The sequence below is a fragment of the Sinocyclocheilus grahami genome, unplaced genomic scaffold (assembly GCF_001515645.1).
Source record: "Sinocyclocheilus grahami isolate Dianchi unplaced genomic scaffold, SAMN03320097.WGS_v1.1 scaffold69.1, whole genome shotgun sequence".
Classification (NCBI taxonomy): domain Eukaryota; kingdom Metazoa; phylum Chordata; class Actinopteri; order Cypriniformes; family Cyprinidae; genus Sinocyclocheilus; species Sinocyclocheilus grahami.
In genome coordinates, this window is record NW_015505248.1 from 1483855 (window position 1) to 1502952 (window position 19098).

The following is a 19098-nucleotide window of genomic DNA, read 5'->3' on the forward strand; positions in this document are numbered from 1 at the left end:
AAAATTAACATGAAAGCAGAAAATATTAAAATAAATCTCATTTAAAATATGAACAAAACTATAATAGTATCTCAATAAGACTAAAATAACAGTTTAAATTGAATAATAATGTTAAGAATTGTGATAAAGATTAATATTAATAATTTTTAACTTAAACAGTTAATTATAAAATAAAAATACATCTAAAAACATCTAAGCATATTTCAGTAATAATAGTAGTAGTAATAATAATAATTAATATAATAATAATAATAATATAATTGTATGTGATACAGTTTTGCCTTTTAAATAAATGTTATGGTATATTATTAGATATTATTTAGATACAAACATATTGATTAATAGATTAATTACATTAATTGATTAATAAAGATTGTTTTTGGAGTGAACCATGTTCATTTTTAAATGAAAGGAGAAAACGAACAATACCACGGACATTGATTACATAAGGACTATTATCTTCCGTCTGAGCGAAAGGAAACACTTGCAGATATTTTTGATCTGTTTCCACGGAAGGAATTCTGAGCAAGGGCCTCCCTGAGGACAATAGCTCTTCCTAATGGACGGTGCGTCCTTCTCCTCTAGCAGGAGAAACAGATTTACTCCAGGAAAATGTCCAGACACACGCAAAAACACATCTACAAAACATTGAGGTCCTGTAATATTATAGAAATGAGTTACTTCCTTTTGGCTGCTCTTGAAAACCCACAAGCAATTTCCCCAACTATTTTAACCACCATGACCCCTTTTCTTTCTCCAGGTTGTTTTCTGATTATTGCAGACAGAGAAGATCTCATATATTCACTGGTCCTTATGTTTATTTTGTCTCTCTTCCTGCCTGGCTTTAACCCTGCTTTTCCTTTCTTTTTCCAAAGGCCTTTCAGTGGGCATCAACCATTCAGCTTTAATTACTGTTGTCAGCATTTATGTATTTTAACCATGCTGTGTTGTTTATGATGTAATGTTGCAGGGACTGCATTGTTGCATTATCTCTCATAATTTGTGTTCTCTCGCCTCTTTTAAACCATTTGAGGTCTTTATATAACCCAGAAATATATATCTGAATCTTGATCTGTGGAGTATGACTCTCAGCTATGTCTGGGTTCGGATTCTTTCCTGCATGTTACTATTGCTTTTTTTTGTCTTTACTGACATTTTTGTACAGAATGATGGAAAATATGCCCTCCCCCCTCACTGCTGTGTCATGCAATTTGAGAGATCCATCTTTAGTCTTTCATCCTTCTGTTTTTGTCCTCACAACATGTATTTTCTTTCTTTCTTATTGAAATCCAATATCACATTATTATAAGTCAACATGAAATGAAAATGACCCTGTTGACTTTTTTAATGCATGCACATAATTGTGAATGATTCATTAGTGCACATTATATCATTTTTTTCTTTTGTTTGTAAGTTTTAATCAAAATGATTTATTTTCCCCTAGCAATCACTTTCCATCTCTGCTGGCATCACTTAGGTCATTCGGTATTTTGGATAATTAAAAACAAAAAAATTAAAAATAGGTATTGTTTTAGTAAATTAATATTCAAATCTTGCTTCAGTCCAGTATGCAAAACCCACTTTTTACAATCCAATCCATTCCCAATGAATGAAGAGTATTCTGTTCTCTTATGTATACATCACAAAATCAGAAGTTAAATGCGAGTAGGGATTCATGTTGGCTTTGCTTTTTATACTATGACAACGCCTGTGTGGTCAAATATTCATAATAAATATAAATTATATAATGGTGTTTAGAATGAACTATTGGGGAGTAGTATTTTAGTGCCAAATGGCCACACGTAAACCCTTAAGTTAAAACATATGAGGCCACAAAAAAAGCTTTGCTCTTGGCTTGTTAAAAATATGTTAAGTGTACATTTAGCATTTTTTGCTTTTATTTTAAAATGTTCTCTTTTCACTCACCACATCACTTTTAAGTCCTTTGGCTGTTTTGTTGTTGTCTGTGCCACACATCAAGACATTTATTCAACACTGATCCTCTCTCAGATTTGGACATGGAAGTTTAAACACTAAAATCACCTTGAATTGTGTACAGTGGGGTCTAAAAGTCTAAGACATCATCGGAAATCTGGAATTCAAAGTGTGCTGTAATATTAACCTGAAAAAAAAACTTTATGACACAATATGAGTAAGAAATATTTAGTAGATTAGTGGCATCATGACCATGTGAATCTTTGGAGAGACGGTCAGATATTCTTGCTTCCATTGAAGCTTAAGGTGCTCTTTGTATTGTTCTCACATCATGCTGGAAAACAATTCTCAGGTTTTATGCAATCTTGTGAAGATCATGCAGCTCAAGTGCTGCTGTCATTAAAGCAAAATAAATAATTCATTCATTTTTTAATTCAACTTTTTACATAGTGGTCTCAGACTTTTGGACCTCAAAATACATACTAATTTTTCCATACACATTTTTGCTCAAAACATTTTAGAGGGGTCATCGGATGCTACATGCACTTTTACAAGTTGTTTGAACTGAAATGTGTTGACAGTGTGTGTATACAACCACCCTATAATGATAAAAATCCACCCAGTGTTTTTTTTTTAATCTACTAAAATATTTACCCCTTTCTCAAATCGAGCCGATCTCAGATGCCTGTCTGTGTGACGTCACAAAAACAGGCCCCTCTCACGATAGTTTGATTGACAGTAGCGTTTCAGCACAGACGGGACTAGCGTCTTACCTCAGACCCGCACTGAGTGAGCTGTCATTAGTCCGCCAGTGTTTCACCGCCGGAGCAGATGTAGACAAGAATGACTCCTAAGCGATTGAGGTGTTCTGTTGTTGGATGTAATAATGAACATAGCAGTCGCCATTTACTCCCGACATCTGAGCCAGTGAAGACGCAATGGATTATGTTTGTTTTTGAAGGGAATGCGCCCCCGATCTACATAAATGCATCTATGTTCGCGCAAACCATTCGTGATCCAGCTTTACCTACAGAAGTGAGTATAAGGTTTTTTAATGAATCTTTGCAAATCGCTAATTAGCAAGTTTCACGATGAATGCAGCTAAAGTAAACAATCCTTCAAAAAGCAGCTCGGAAGAGAGGGGCGGGGTCAGCATAGCTCATTAACATTTAAAGGAAAATGCTACAAAACGGCTTGCTCTGAAAAAAGCTGTTTTGACAGGGTAAAAAACAGTAAAAAAAAAAGTTGTTTACATTACCATTGAGAAATTTTAACCAAACTATGTTACAGACTTTTCATTAAGACCCTAAGGAATCATATCAACTTGTGGAAAATGGGCATCCAATGACCCCTTTAAACAAACTGAATGCAGCGTTTTGAAGAAATGTCTTGAGCCCAATCAGTGATTCACCGGCTGTTCCCTCACCATGCTATTGTCTTTCTCCACCCATGTCCCTGTGTGTGTGTGTGTGTCTCCTGCGTCAGGCTGCGTGGCGTCTTTACTCCACAGACCTCTCCAGAACAAACCTGAGTGCCACATGGCTGTTCTATAAAAGTGTTCTCCCTCCTCAAAGGCATGTATCAATGCAGAGAACTGATGGAAGAGCGCTAACATGAACTGGTTGTTACTAATCTTTTTTTTTTTTCTTTTGTTGTTCTCCTTTTTTCAATCCCTGCTTTTTTCCTGGCCTTGTGTATTTCTCTTTTTATTTTCTACTCTTCTCATTTCCCTCCCTTTTTTCCTGGTTTTGTATATTCTGCACGTAGTGTGTGTGGCGTAGCTATGCGGCTGATGAGAACTCGGTTTCCATTGCTACCTGGAAGCCTCATTTGAAGGCGTTGCATACCTGCAGCCCTACAAAGTAGGTACAACTCTGGCAGCTGGTGTCGTATTTGGTGTCAGTGCTTCTGTAGCTCTTATTTTCCCAATTCCCTCAGCAAATATACTTTTTTCCCTTCAATCTGTCTCCCTACCTAAGCATAATCATCTCCTCTGTGCCCTACCGTAGTCTTGTTAGACATCCATGATTATTTAAATCCTCATTAGGTCACTGAGAAAACGCATATGGCCAGATGTCAAAAGTACAGATAAATTATACCCAAGTATGGATACTTTGTCAGAAGCAGTGGTGTATAAAGTACCTGAAAGCCATACTCAAGTAAAAGTACAGATATCCTACCCGAAAATGACTTTGGTAGAAGTTGAAGTCACCGTTTAGAATATTACTTGAGTAAAAGTCTTGAAGTATGTGATATTTATTGTACTTAAGTATGAAAAGTATTTTAAAAATCTTAAACGTACTTAAGTATTGAAAGTAAAAGTACAAGTAAATGCAAAATGGAAAAGAAACAAATACATAATATAAAATGTTCATACACAGCTTGAGTAGCAAGATTGTGTTCAGTTTTAACTCTTTCTTCCATTTTGCATTTTTTGGGTAAGAATAAGAAGCACTTCATCCGGTACTTAGTGTCTTTCATTCCAACATAAGAAAACATTTCTGAAATCTGCATCTGAAGTATACATTTAGATGTATTTACACAGTTTAATGAAGGCCTATTTCAGAGGGGACATGGATGCATTTAACCTGCAGTCACAGATTAGTAAATAATGTTTTATTTTTAACATAAAACGCTGAATACTGTTATTTGAAATGATTTTAAAAACATTAAAAAATTGTCTAAATGTGAAATGAAAACCGTCAGTAGGTGACAGCAAGTGACTGTTAATGAGTGAGTCATTGAGATTCAACCAATTCATTCAAACGACTGATTCATTCAGAAACAAAGCATTTTACTGTGTTAATGAGTGAATCACTGAATCATGTATTCAACCGATTTGTTCAAAAAGCTGATTCATTCAAAAAGTAAACACCGCGTCCTTTGCTCAGAGACGCAAAACAGGGCTGTGATCTTTGTTTGGAACTATTTTCATTTGCAAAATTGAGCAAAAACAAGCATTATTATGTCTAAAATGTGAGTCACTTATTGCTTTACTGAACTTGTATAAAATGATTATTAAATATGTTCATGCTGATATCTGCAGAACAACGGTACTCTTTGTGTGATATAGATTAAGTTAACTATATTAAATTATATAAATATAAAAAGCATACAGAAAAATGTTTGCCGTCTACAATTTAGAATGCCTGGAATTTTGAGTTTTAATAGATTAATAAATCAACGTGCGTGCACTCTGTGTGTGATTTGGTGATATAGCTTACTTGATAATGTCCGATCGCACATCATTACAACAACACTTACCATATTATCGCTGACGATGCTGTATCGCACACCCCAGACTTGACTTGAGTGGAAAATGAATCATCCGCGGTTGTGCGTGCACTTGTTTGCACATGAGCATGAATCTAACTTGCAAGCGCCAGACCACTGATTCGTCAAACCTGCTTTCCTGCAGTCCGTGTTCTTCTGACTTCTGACTATTTTGTAGTAAGTAACGAATATGCTTCTGGGGAAATGTATCGGACTAAAAGTATACATTTTAATTAGGAAATGTAGTGGAGTAAAAGTAAAAGTTGGCTGAAATATAAAAACTCAAGTAAAGTACAGATACTCCCAAAATATACTTAAGTACTGTAACGAAGTATTATTGCTTCGTTACATTACACCACTGGTCAGAAGTATACTGTTAAACGTCAGTGTATCTTGACTAAACATACATGTATTGCTATTGAAGACCGTTTTCTCTACGAAATAAAAAAATGATGATAATAATAAAATAATTCTCACTTTTCATCTCACAATTCTGACTTCAGTTCTTACAGTTCCTAGATTATATCTTGCAATTCTGACTGTTTTCTCAGAAGTGCAAGTTTTATCTTGCAATTCAAACTTTTCTCAGAATTGCGAGTTTATAACACACAATTCTGATTTTATTTTTCACAAATACAAGTTTATATCTGCAATTTTAAGTTTACATTTTACACTTCAGACTTTTATTCCCAGAATTGCAAGTTTACATCTCAAAATTCAGTCTTTTCTTTTCAGATTTGTGAGTTTATAATTCACGATTCTGACTTTTTTCATCATAAGTTCACATTTCAGACTTTTTATATATATATATATATCTTGGAGTTTATATCTCTTTTAAGGGGTACCTCAAAATTGTGAGATTTACACTGATAATTGTTATAAAGTCAGAAATGTTTATTATAAATTTGCAATTCTGAGAAAAAAAGTCTGAATTGTAAGTTAACTAAAAAAAGTAAGTTAGTTTTGTAGGAAATTTTACTCCGTGGTGGAGACGCCTTTCATAGATTGCTGAAATGAACAAAAGGAGGGGAAAAAAAGCTCTTTGATACAAATCCAACTATTCGGAATGCTTAAATTTTCATTTAATAAAAGAAACAACAACAACAACAACAAAAAACAAAGAGCAGTACATTACTTGAAACTGTTTAAATTCAGAATCAGATGAATTTATAATTCTTTGATAGTGGATCATTATTAATATAAACTAATGTGTTCACTCTCAAATGAAGTTGTTTATTCCTAGGAATAGCTAGAATTAGAAAAAAAAATTAGGTTACAGACTGTGGTGGTGACTGATGAAACATCTCTTCATGAGGACAAATAACAGTAAACTGTAGTGGAGTCTAATTAGCATGAAATGCATCTTATTAGGTGTAAAATTTATGTGAGTGTAATTTGATTGGCTCTGTAGCTCCATAAGATGCACAAAAAAATTTAATATTTGGGTTATTATGATCTGCAAAACATTTACTTTGTACTTTGGAAGGCTTTTTAAAAAGGGAATTTAAAAAGTAAAAAAAAAGAAAGTTAAAAGTAAAAAGTAAAAAAGTGTGATTTGCCCTTGGAAATGTAATTCAGTAAGAGTACAGCTATTCAGATTCAGTAGTACAAGTTCCCCAAAATAATACTTATTGACATACAGTTACTGAAATACCTCACAACCCTGTGTATGGTGAGATTCAGGTTTTCACAGTGAATCTTCAAAGTTTCAGTTTGGATGAGAGCCACAGACCCACACCTGCTTCCTCGTGTATTTGCTGTGGCTAACTGAAATTTCCCCTACGTTGCCCATAACAGATAAACTGAACAGAAGCCAGGACAGTTTGTGGACAGACACCTGAAGATAGACACATGACAATACTCAAGCAATATATATTCAAGCAATTCACCAATTACCCACAGAGCAGCCCTTGATAACACAGTTGTCCCTCTTCTGCTAGCACTCGTCTTAGTCAGCTTGACTGTGCATTGCTCATAGCTTGCATGCCTGCTTGTTTGCTGCCTGTTTACACTGTCTTTAAAAAGACTCTCCATTTCTTCCTATTCTTAAATGTGTGTTTGTGCGTGTTGAGATATATTTGTTAATTATTATTTTTTTGTACATTATACTATATTTTGTGTGACACAATGAAATATATTGGTGTGTCATTCCTAAAATGAAACACTTCATATATTTCAGAGGCATCTGTGTCTCTTCTGTAGTCTCCTTATTAGTTTCTGTCGTTCATGTGAAGTGTTAATATCATGCCTCTTTTCTCTCTATGTCTTTAACTAACACCTGAAGGAAAGACCAGGGGGAATCCATCAGCAGGTTTGTTGTTCTCGTATCTACATCCTCGTAGTGTCCGGAATCTTTTACTTTAAGTATCGATTGTGTTTTAGCTTCCATGTCATCAATAAAAATAGGGAGAAGAATTAAGTACATTCAGTCATGGCATGTTACATGTCTTGCTTTGTCATTCATCCCTACTCTTTTTTTTTCATTTATTTGTAGTAGCTATAGTATGTATGGAATGTACAGTCATCTGCTCATTATCACAGATTAAACCAAGATAGCTAACTATACACTCTAAAAAATGCTGGGTTAAATATAACCCAGCGCTGGGTTAAAAAGGGACAATCCCAGCTATTGGGTTGTTTTGACCCAGCGGTTGGGTTGTTTTGAACCTTTTTTAAATTTTTTGGAGTGTACTGTCTCTTATAACAGGGCAACCCAAAATTGTTAAATACATGGATAGGAAATATTGATTTGAATTTATTTGTTTTATTATATTACTTGTACATTATAATCATTAAGATTTTGTTAAATATTTTTATTCAGCAAGGATGTATTAAATGTAAAAGTTAAATTCAAATGTACTTTTATATTGTAATTAAAAGTTACAGTAAAGACATTTAAATATTTACATTTTTCAACATTTCAGATAAAGGCTGTTCTTTTGTAACTTTCTGTTCAATGAAGATTCCTGAAAAAATGAGTTTCACAGAAAATTTTAAGAAGCACAACCGTTTTCAAGTGTGATGATAAATAATATGAATATTAGTAAATTAGAATGTCATGGAAAAGTTCATTTATTTCAGTAATTCAACTCAAATTGTGAAACTCGTGTATTAAATAAATTCAATGCACACAGACTGAAGTAGTTTAAGTCTTTGGTTCTTTTAATTGTGATGATTTTGGCTCACATTTAACAAAAACCCACCAATTCACTATCTCAACAAATTAGAATACTTCATAAGACCAATAAAAACATTTTTAATGAATTGTTGGCCTTCTGGAAAGTATGTACATTTACTGTACATGTACTCAATACTTGGTAGGGGCTCCTTTTGCTTTAATTACTGCCTCAATTCGGCGTGGCATGGAGGTGATCAGTTTGTGGCACTGCTGAGGTGGTATGGAAGCCCAGGTTTCTTTGACAGTGGCCTTCAGCTCATCTGCATTTTTTGGTCTCTTGTTTCTCATTTTCCTCTTGACAATACAGACAGACAGTTCAGGTCTGGTGAGTTTGCTGGCCAGTCAAGCACACCAACACCAGGGTAATTTAACCAACTTTTGGTGCTTTTGGCAGTGTGGGCAGGTGCCAAATCCTGCTGGAAAAATGAAATCAGCATCTTCAAAAAGCTGGTCAGCAGAAGGAAGCATGAAGTGCTCCAAAATGTATTGGTAAACGGGTGCAGTGACGTTGGTTTTCAAAAAACACAATGGACCAACACCAGCAGATGACATTGCACCCCAAATCATCACAGACTGTGGAAACTTAACACTGGACTTCAAGCAACTTGGGCTATGAGCTTCTCCACCCTTCCTCCAGACTCTAGGACCTTGGTTTCCAAATGAAATACAAAACTTGCTCTCATCTGAAAAGAGGACTTTGGACCACTGGGCAACAGTCCAGTTCTTCTTCTCCTTAGCCCAGGTAAGACGCCTCTGACATTGTCTGTGGTTCAGGAGTGGCTTAACAAGAGGAATACGACAACTGTAGCCAAATTCCTTGACACATCTGTGTGTGGTGGCTATTGATGCCTTGACCCCAGCCTCAGTCCATTCCTTGTGAAGTTCACTCAAATTCTTGAATCGATTTTGCTTGACAATCCTCATAAGGCTGCAGTTCTCTCAGTTGGTTGTGCATCTTTTTCTTCCACACTTTTTCCTTCCACTCAACTTTCTGTTAACATGCTTGGATACAGTACTCTGTGAACAGCCAGCTTCTTTGGCAATAAATGTTTGTGGCTTACCCTCCTTGTGAAGGGTGTCAATGATTGTCTTCTGGACAACTGTCAGATCAGCAGTCTTCCCCATGATTGTGTAGCCTAGTGAACCAAACTGAGAGACCATTTTGAAGGCTCAGGAAACATTTGCAGGTGTTTTGAATTGATTAGCTGATTGGCATGTCACCATATTCTAATTTGTTGAGATGAGTGAATTGGTGGGTTTTTGTTAAATGTGAGCCAAAATCATCACAATTAAAAGAACCAAAGACTTAAACTACTTCAGTCTGTGTGCATTGAATTTATTTAATACACGAGTTTCACAATTTGAGTTGAATTACTGAAATAAATGAACTTTTTCACGACATTCTATATTTATTGAGATGCACCTGTATGTGATATATATAATATGAATTAGTATTTAAGAATGATTTCTGAAGGATCATCTGACAATCAAGACTGGCTGCGGAAAATTCACAGGAATAAAATTAATTTTAAAATATATTAAAATAGTTTTTTTATTGTAATAATGTTTCACAGTATTACTGTTTTTACTGTATTTTTATCAAATAAATGCAGCCATCATAAGAGTCTTCTTTTAAAAACATTAAAAAATATTTTTAATAGTACTGTGATTTTATCCAGATATTATTATTGTTAATTATATTATTAATATAATATACAATTATATGAATGATTTGACCAACATATTGAAATATATATTAATATAGAAATGTAAATTTATATAAATATACTAGCTATTCTAGAGAGAAATCACAGAGTGATGCCTGAGACATGAAATTAGCACCAGTATTTTGTTTTGGACAATAGACAAATATACAATTTAGTGGTTTAGTTTCACCACTGCATTGGCCACAAGTGTTTAGATAGAATCAAATATTTCAGAGAGCCATTTAGTAAAAGTCATAGAATAGTAGTTTAGCTGTGGAGCAGCTTCACTTTGCTAACTTGCTAAGAACAAGTGCTCATCTGTACCAAAGTGTGTGCGTATCTGTGTGTGTGTTTTTGCACTCGCAGAGCTCCTTCTGTAATATTATAGACGAGTACTTTGGCCCACTTTTTTTCTGTCTGCCTACATGGACAGAAACTTGATGCACTTTTTCCATTCAGAGATTGTTTATTTTGACCGTTAAATATTACTACAGCCAGGGAAAAGCAAAGAACACAGCATAAATGCATTGCTGTGTTTTTTAAATTTTTGTTCTTCATCTTTTTCCGTGATAACAAACCCCACCATCTTCTAAATGCCTTTCATCAATAGGTCCAGTAAGTAATAGCAGTAAGAAATAGTGACTTGGTTCCAGACTTAGCTGTTGACATTTAGGACTCTGCATGTTTGAACATGTTTGTAGTGTTCGCTGTCAGGCTGGTAACGTTATGTGTTTTAACTTCCATGTGATTTCAGCAGGGGTGGAACTTACTGCTCAGTCCTTATAAATAATGGTTGGACCCAAAGCTTTTTTCTTATTTGAATCCTCATGCTTTTAATTAGTGCTGGAATTGGATGTTTGCCTGGTTCGTATTAAATATGTGAAGAGCAGAGCACTAGCACTCAGACTTAAATGAAGTAATTTACAGTTGGAAAAGCCCCTCAGTGTGTGGCAAATGTGTCATTAAATGTGCTGGAAAATTAACCTTCAAATTGCAAAGGCATTACAGCAAACAGCTAAGCTGTGAATACTTTTTGCGTCGCTTGAAACCTTTTAAATGGATGAACATTAAGTCTTTAGTCTTTAAGAAAACATTAGGTATAATCCGCATAATTCATTTTGTAATGGTGAGAGAGTGAAAGGAATATTTACAGAAAATAATTTATAATTAACCAGCAAATCCAAGAAAGTTTATTGGTTGTCAGACAAGTTTTGTACACTGTTTATTTGAATATACTTCTAGTGTGGATGTTCTTGGTGTAATGCTAATTAAACTGTATATTACCATGTTTGGTTGGAAAAACATGCCCATTTATTTTGCATTTTGCTCCATTTTTACCCCCAAGAAGTGTCTCTATTTCAATGTTATTCCATGCAAAATAATTCTTACACGTAAGGAGATTGTTTCTGCTCACAGTCTTTAACTAACTCACCTGCCATCTGTCTTCCTCATTTCCTTAGTAAGGGTCATAATAATAGACAGAGGCTCTTCAGGAGGTATACCACATGGAAATATAGGTACCCAGCATCCCCCACTGCTCCAGCAATATGACCAATGTGAATGCTGACTAACCGTATGCATGGATGATGGCGTCCACCTCAGATAACCTTACAGACCCTACAGAAGGTCTAATATGAGGGTCCTATTGCCTGTTGCCTGAAAGATATAACTGCCACTGACTCATCTATCCAATACCCCTATCTGACATGCAGCAATTACTCCACAATGTTATGACCAATATGATACGTCTAATTTGTGCTAATAACAAAATAATGCAAAGCTTCTAAACATCAAACCAGCAGTTTTCCAACATCCTATATTGTAATACCTGCAGGAATAATCCGATCAAGTTGTTGTAAAGGTTCAGTTCAGTTATGAAGGATGTCTATGACTGTACTGTATTTGTCTCCGTATGCATTAACACATTAGTCTTAACCGGGATGTTGCATGTGCATGAACTTTGGCTCTATATTCTTGTAAGTCACCTTTATAGCATTATGTATTCACTCTCCTTTTACACTACATCTCTTTCTCATACAAACTACCAAGCATGAGCTCAAAGCACAGTGGACGATGTCTACATCCAGCATGAATTAAGAACCCCAGCTTATGGAATTTTCATCTCTTTGAAGGAATTTGTATAGAACTGTTCTGCTCATAAACTGCTTATTTTATATATTCTGGGCCTCTACGTCAGGGCTAGAAAGGTACATGGAAATGTTGTCAGGCTGCTCCAAACTGAAGGTAGCAATAGAAGTAGGGTGGTTAGAGAGTCATGCTTCAAAATGTTGCTTGCTGATTTGGTGGAAACCTTGGAATGAGGTTTGTGCTGCATGATGGTCCTTTGATGCAACTTTTGAGAAAAGTATAGGACAGTTTTTGGGGCTTCGACCAAAGAACTTCCAAGTAAGTTGTGGGTCCAAATCATGACAACAAAAACATGTTGTTTTACTGGAGGAATTTAGTAGAGACTGAAGAAAGGAAACTTGCAGGTCCAAAATAAGCCATCACAACAGTTTTTTTTAAACCAAACTTTAGTTAAATACATATTTATCTCCATTCCATGTTTAATTATTTGTCTGTTTATTTGTCCCTTCCCACCTCCCATCCTCTTCCATCCCTCTTCAGCCAAAAGTTAAGTTTTCGTGAACGTGTGCGCATGGCCAGTCCTCGTGGTCAGAGCATGAAGAGCAGGCAGATGTCGGTGAATGACCGACGCTCTCCTGCCACAGAGGTGGGGGTGGAGGGCAGCAGCCCTGCCAAGGTCCAGAAGAGCTGGAGCTTCAATGACCGAACACGCTTCCGGCCATCCCTCAGGCTCAAGAGCCAATCACGCACAACAGCTGAAGGTGAACAGCTTTTTTTATTTGGCTACTGTTGTTCCACTTCTACTGTAATGGTAGAAGCAAATTTAGGAAAGTTCTCATTAGCTGAGAATCAGACCTGTGGTTTTATTTACATCACAAACAATAACTTAATCTTAAAAACAAATATAGGTCATGTTTGCTGTGGTATCTGCTAGTCTTGACATCATTTGACCCTGAATGAGTCTTTCCCTATATACCGTACAGTTTTTTGGACTTGTCCCTGAAGGCAGAATTTACAAACGCTATTGGGCTGCAGTGGGAGAACATGGTCTCCCATGGGACCCTCTGTTTGCACTAGTTAACCTTGGCTCATGCTCCCATCACCAGAATGCCCCTCAGGGAAGAAGATCACAAAGTGGAGATAGATACATTGTTTATAAGAGGATTTTCAGTATTGACAGAATCCTGTACATTAGTCACAAAGGATTGACAAAACCCATGGGCCCATGGGAAATTAAAACCCAGGGAAATAGTTTAGTAAATCTTTAGCAAAACCTTCAAAACCGACACTCAAAATGAAGATGTATTTTTTTCCCCTATTTTGTTTAAATATTCAATTTTTATCATATTTATGTATTTTATTTTGGGGGAATGAAAAGTCATTTTGTTGCCTTTCAGCTTAATGTGTTGCATCAGTACAGCAGTACTTCCTCTCAGTATTTATGCTGTAATGCTCAGTGGAGTGGCCTGTGGTCACTGTGATGGGGGTCAAGAGAAAGGTTTGCTTTGAATGCTGTTTTGATTCATAGCTGTATTGATCTGCCCCGGGCTTTCTCTACTTTTCAGCCTAGTTTTGTTTTCAGCCTTATTAAGGATCCCTTGTAAAAAGGTTTTTGCTTGCTGTTATTCAGATTCTCCCCCTTTCTCTCACAGCTGACACAAATCTTGGACCGGATGATGCTTTTGATGAGAAGGGTTGCCATTGTGATGTGACTGTGGAAGATCTCTCTGCCCCACTAAAAGCAGTGATCAGGGCCATCAGGTGAGTGTGACTTCCCAGAGAGCCTTGTTCTCCCCTAGTGAAAGTTTGAAGAATTCACACTGTGGTTGGAGGGTTGAAAACATTCATTTTGACCTTCCTGCCCTATTGATTGAGACATTAGGGTTAGATCATCACTGCTGTCTCTCTCGTGCTGGGAGAGGCCACTGATGTTGCTTCAGGTGACTTTTTTCACTTCCATCACTCCAAACTATTAGAGTATCCCTGTAGGAGGGCTGAGATTTTTCCCACTCCTCTTTCCCAGGGTGTCAGATAGACATGTTCCCAGCCAGTTCTGCTCACAGGGGCTTGAATCTGCAAGACGTTACAGAAACAGATCACTGAAATCTGCTCCCCTCTGTGTCAATATTTGCATAGAATAGGTTTAGGTTTCAGTGTGCCTGTGGTAATACCTGTGTTTTCACAGCAAATGTCATCTATTACACATATCTTTACTAGAACATGAGCCTTACTTAAGTAATATTATTATAAACTGTGTTTTTAAAGCAGAGGTATATGATCATATTTTTCCTCTGGGTTATAAACTGTTATGGTATTTGTGACTCATTTCTGCCCTCTAGTGGTTATAAGCAGGCTTACACAACTTGCATGCTTGTTTATTTGTGAGTTCCAAAGAGGGTTGCTTTATGCTGAGTTGAGTCCATATATGCACAATATAATGTTTATAGATGTATCTTCAAATGTAACTAGAACTATTTTATTTTTTTTAATTCAATTTTGCTTACCTCATGGGGAATGTGTAGCCTATGTTCTTGTATTAAGCATAAAGCTAACAATATTTAATGAAGTTCGTGGTTGAAACAGTTCAAATTGTTCATATTTAAAAAACAATTTTCCAATAGAGTAAGAAATATAAACTTAATTCAAGATGCCTTTATTGAAAACATGTCTTATTACTTATTTATTTTTACATGTCTTAAAGCAGCACTATATAGCTTTTTCTGTGTTCAAAATTTGCTAAATGTAATGAGCGAGTACATCATGAATTCATCTTCCAAACCGCGTGTTTGTCTTATTCCGAATCACTACGGTACACTTATATTTGGACTGTTGTAGCCTGGTCGGGTCGTCGCCGCTGCGGAGTAACACATACCTGGGTGAATCGCCATAGACGTAAACTTAGAGAAGTAGCTCCGGTTGGAATGTTCTTCCGCGGGATGTGTGCAGGTCTGTTTATTAACCGCTAGAGCGCCAAAAGTTACATAGTGCTGCTTTAAATATATTTAAACTGGAAATAAAAATAAAAAAATTGCACTATTTTTCCTTACCTTTACTACATATGCCTGTGTGTCAGTATGGTGGTACATAAATTAATTAATTTTAAAACAAACGTTAGTTGAGTTTTGTTTCTTGTTTCACTGTTGACAGGATAATGAAATTCCATGTGGCCAAGAAGAAGTTTAAGGAGACTCTTCGACCATATGATGTGAAAGATGTGATAGAGCAATACTCTGCTGGCCACCTGGATATGTTATGCCGTATCAAGAGTCTCCAGACTAGGTGAGATTAACCAGCTCTGGTTGTGTGGTGAAAACTTGAACATGTGACTGAAAGCTATAAATTCATTCATAATTTCTCCGTTCATAGTTTTACTTTTTTGGGGGGGATTCTGCATAAATTGTCACACGCCAATACACATTAACAAATGCAGTTAGCACAAATACATATTCACAGAAAGCTGTACAAGAAAAAAGTGAAACAACCTTGTTTTCTTATGCACACTTTCTACATCTACATGTCCATGTCTGTCTTATCTCCCTGTCTGCGCTCTCCCATTCAGGTTGGACACTATTGTGGGTCCACAGACCCTGAGCAGCAAAGCCAAGACCTTTTCTTCTCCTTCCCTGCACTTGTATTACAGCCAGGCCAAGAGGAAACACTCTGCCCCAGGGTCAGCTGACCCACAATTCCTCACCCCAAACTCTTAACTCTGGAACAAATGAGTCAATTGCTGTGGCTGTGTGTCTAAATCCCCAGTGGACAACAACATTACAGCAGTTCAGTTTAATACTTCATATAAACACTGCATATAAAAAATCCTTAAATCAAGATAAATTGTGTAAGATACTAAAACTTGTTTACAGTGAATATATAAGCTTATTTTTAATATCTGAATATATGCTTATAAAACAATTTGTCTGTAAGACAGAAATACAAAAGAGTATTCATAATTCAAGATATATTATCTGAAGTAATTATGCAGTCTTATCTAAGGATGTTTTAGATGTGTTTAATGCAAAACAAGACAAAAATACTGAATAAGAAACTACTGTTTAAAAGTTTGGCATCAGTTAGATTTTCTAAAAAGAAAACTTTTATTCAGCAAGGAGTAATGTTACAGAAAAGTTATTTTTCAAACTGGATTACACAAAAATATTAGGCAGCACAATAATAAGAAATGTTTTTTAAGTTGATAATTTTTTAAGGATCATTTGACACTAAAGACTGGCGTAATAGCTGCTGAAAATTCTGCTTTGCCATTAAAGGAATAAGTTACATTTGAAAATATATTTAAATAGAAATAGAAAAATAGTTATTTTAAATTGTAATAATATTTTACAGTATTACTGTTTTTATGGTATTTTTATGATCAAGTAAATGTAGCTTGGGTAAGCATACAATATATATTTTAAAAACTATCTTACCCACCCCAAACATTGAACTGTAGATTATTATTATTTATTTTTAGATAGATTTTACAATATGTATTTTTGCATGTTTGTGATGTGTCAGTGACCCAAAGCCTCAAGCTGTTGGCTCTGTTCAGTAAATCCTCGATCTCTCAGATTTTCATTCATATAAAACTTTCTTCCTGTTTAACAAGGTTGGCCAATGCTAAACCAGCAGTGCATGGTGTTAGACTGAATGTGTCTGTGTATAGTACTAACCTTTAGATGAATTCCTCTAGGCTTTCCCTATTATTTGGGTCTATGTGCTTGATTTTGGCATGGAATCAAAAAGTAGCATATTAAAATATTGTTATTATTTAATATTGTGAACCAACAGGTGTGCAATCAATAGTTGTTTGCTAGCTCGGATTTAAACAATCATCTTTTACTTACATTTACTAACTGAAACACTAACTTTGAAGCAGCTGTTAAGAATTTAAATGAGATTACTGAGACCTATGGTTTGATCATTAACATGATTTAGTAAATCGCATGTAGTAGTAGTATCTTGTCATGGTGCCATAAGTACCTTCTCTTCAACCTTCTCTTTCCTCCCTTTCCTTGATGGCAGAACCTTAAAAATGTACTTGACTCCCGTATGTTTTCTCATCTAGACTCGCCACAGCTGTGGGTCCACATCAGACACTCAGCACCAAAGCCAGGAACCTTTCCTCTCCCTCTCTACACATGTATTACAGCCAAAGCAAGAAGAAGCACACTGGGTCAGAGGCCTGTAGCAGGCTGGGGGACTAGTCATGGGGCCGTACTTACCTCAATCACTTCATACTGTGAACGGAGTCCAGTGTTGATGATGTATTTGAATAAAACTATTCATAGGGTTTATTTGCCATATGTTATCAGAACTGAAACTACCTACACATCCATTCACCTTGTAAACCGAATACAAAATCAGTATCTGCAATGAATCTAAATGGCAGTGGTTCTGTTTTGACTCCAAGGCCCCATACTTTACTAGATAAGGATTTTGAAAATATTTTTACTCACACGTTTACTCACGTTTTCAAGACCATGGGAATCTAGGTTCTTCTTCTTCAAAAATAAATAAATAAAAAATAAAATGTTGTTGAGGGGCTGCAGTATAATAAGTAATGTCATTTTAATGCTTTCGTCATTTGGAAGTTTGCAGAGGCCCATTTGAGAGCCACTGATTATTTATTATTGAGAACCACTTGTTTTATTATCTTCATCATTGGACTCCAAGGTGATTAATAAATAGTGATTTTTTTTTTCAACCAAGGAGATGATTTATTAATTGTGTAGTGCACACTCTGATTGGTTCAGCTGATTGATGTTGGTTTCATACACTACATCTACCTGAAAATGTGTTACTACATTATGCTAAAAATCTTGCTCACTACGGGTTTCTCTGCAGCATGGTTTATCATTTTGGACTTGATATTTTAATCAGCTAGCATAGATCAAATACAGCCAACTCGTACATAGAGCAAGTCATATTCAGAATGTAAAAAAATAGAACTCTCAGTTGCACTGAATGTAGTTGTAACATTTACAGAAATACTGTATATCACCTCTTTCTTACTATGTAACATAGAAAAAGTAGATAATGGTGATACACTAACTTAATTTCTTCTTCACTAACCAAAGTCCAGTCTTATCCTGCTGTGTTGTGCCCTGCTCGAGCTTGAGGAACAACAGTGTAAAGGTGTGCATCCTGATGTACTGTATGCTCAAAAACATTGGGTTTTTTTTCTTATAGAGTGGATCAGATACTGGGAAAAGGCCAGATTTCGGTGGACAGGAAAGGCAGGGAGAAAATCCTCCCCGAAGGAGAGTCCTTGGAGCATGACATGAGCATGCTTGGCCGTGTCTGTAAAGTAGAGAGACAAGTAAGCTATATGAACTTGATGGTCTAAAGAAACATACTACAGTTCAAAGTTTTGGGGTCAGTATGATTTCTTTTTTTTTAGAAAGAAATTAATTATTTTATTCAGCAAGGATGCATTAAAATGAAAGTAATAGTTCAATTATTTATAATTTCTAAAAGAGGTTGTATGCTGTTTACTTCCTAATCGTCAAAGAATCCTGAGAAAAATGTATCACAGTTTCCACAAAAATATTAAGTAGCACTTCTGTTTTCAGAATTGATAAAAATAGGAAATGTTTCATGAACACCAAATCAGCATATTAGAATGATTTCTGAGGGATCGGATCATGTGATGCTAAAGACTGGAGTAATGGCTGCTGAAAATTCATCTTTGGCACCATAGGAATGAATTACATTTTTAAATATATTATTTAAATTGTTTATTTTAAATTGTTATAATATTTCACAATATTATTGTTTTTATTGTACTTATAATCAAATAAATGCATTCTTGGTGAGTATAAGAGGCTTTTTTCAAAAACATAAAAATCCTACCAACCCCAAACTTTTTGACTGTAGTGTACTTGCACACAATAATTAAGCATAAAATTATAATATGTATAT

At 35.6% G+C, this 19098-nt stretch overlaps 1 pseudogene; it reads left to right on the forward strand.

The window, feature by feature from the left end:
* Positions 1-19098, forward strand: part of LOC107585357 (potassium voltage-gated channel subfamily KQT member 5-like) — a 134653-nt pseudogene that overhangs the window by 112200 nt on the left and 3355 nt on the right.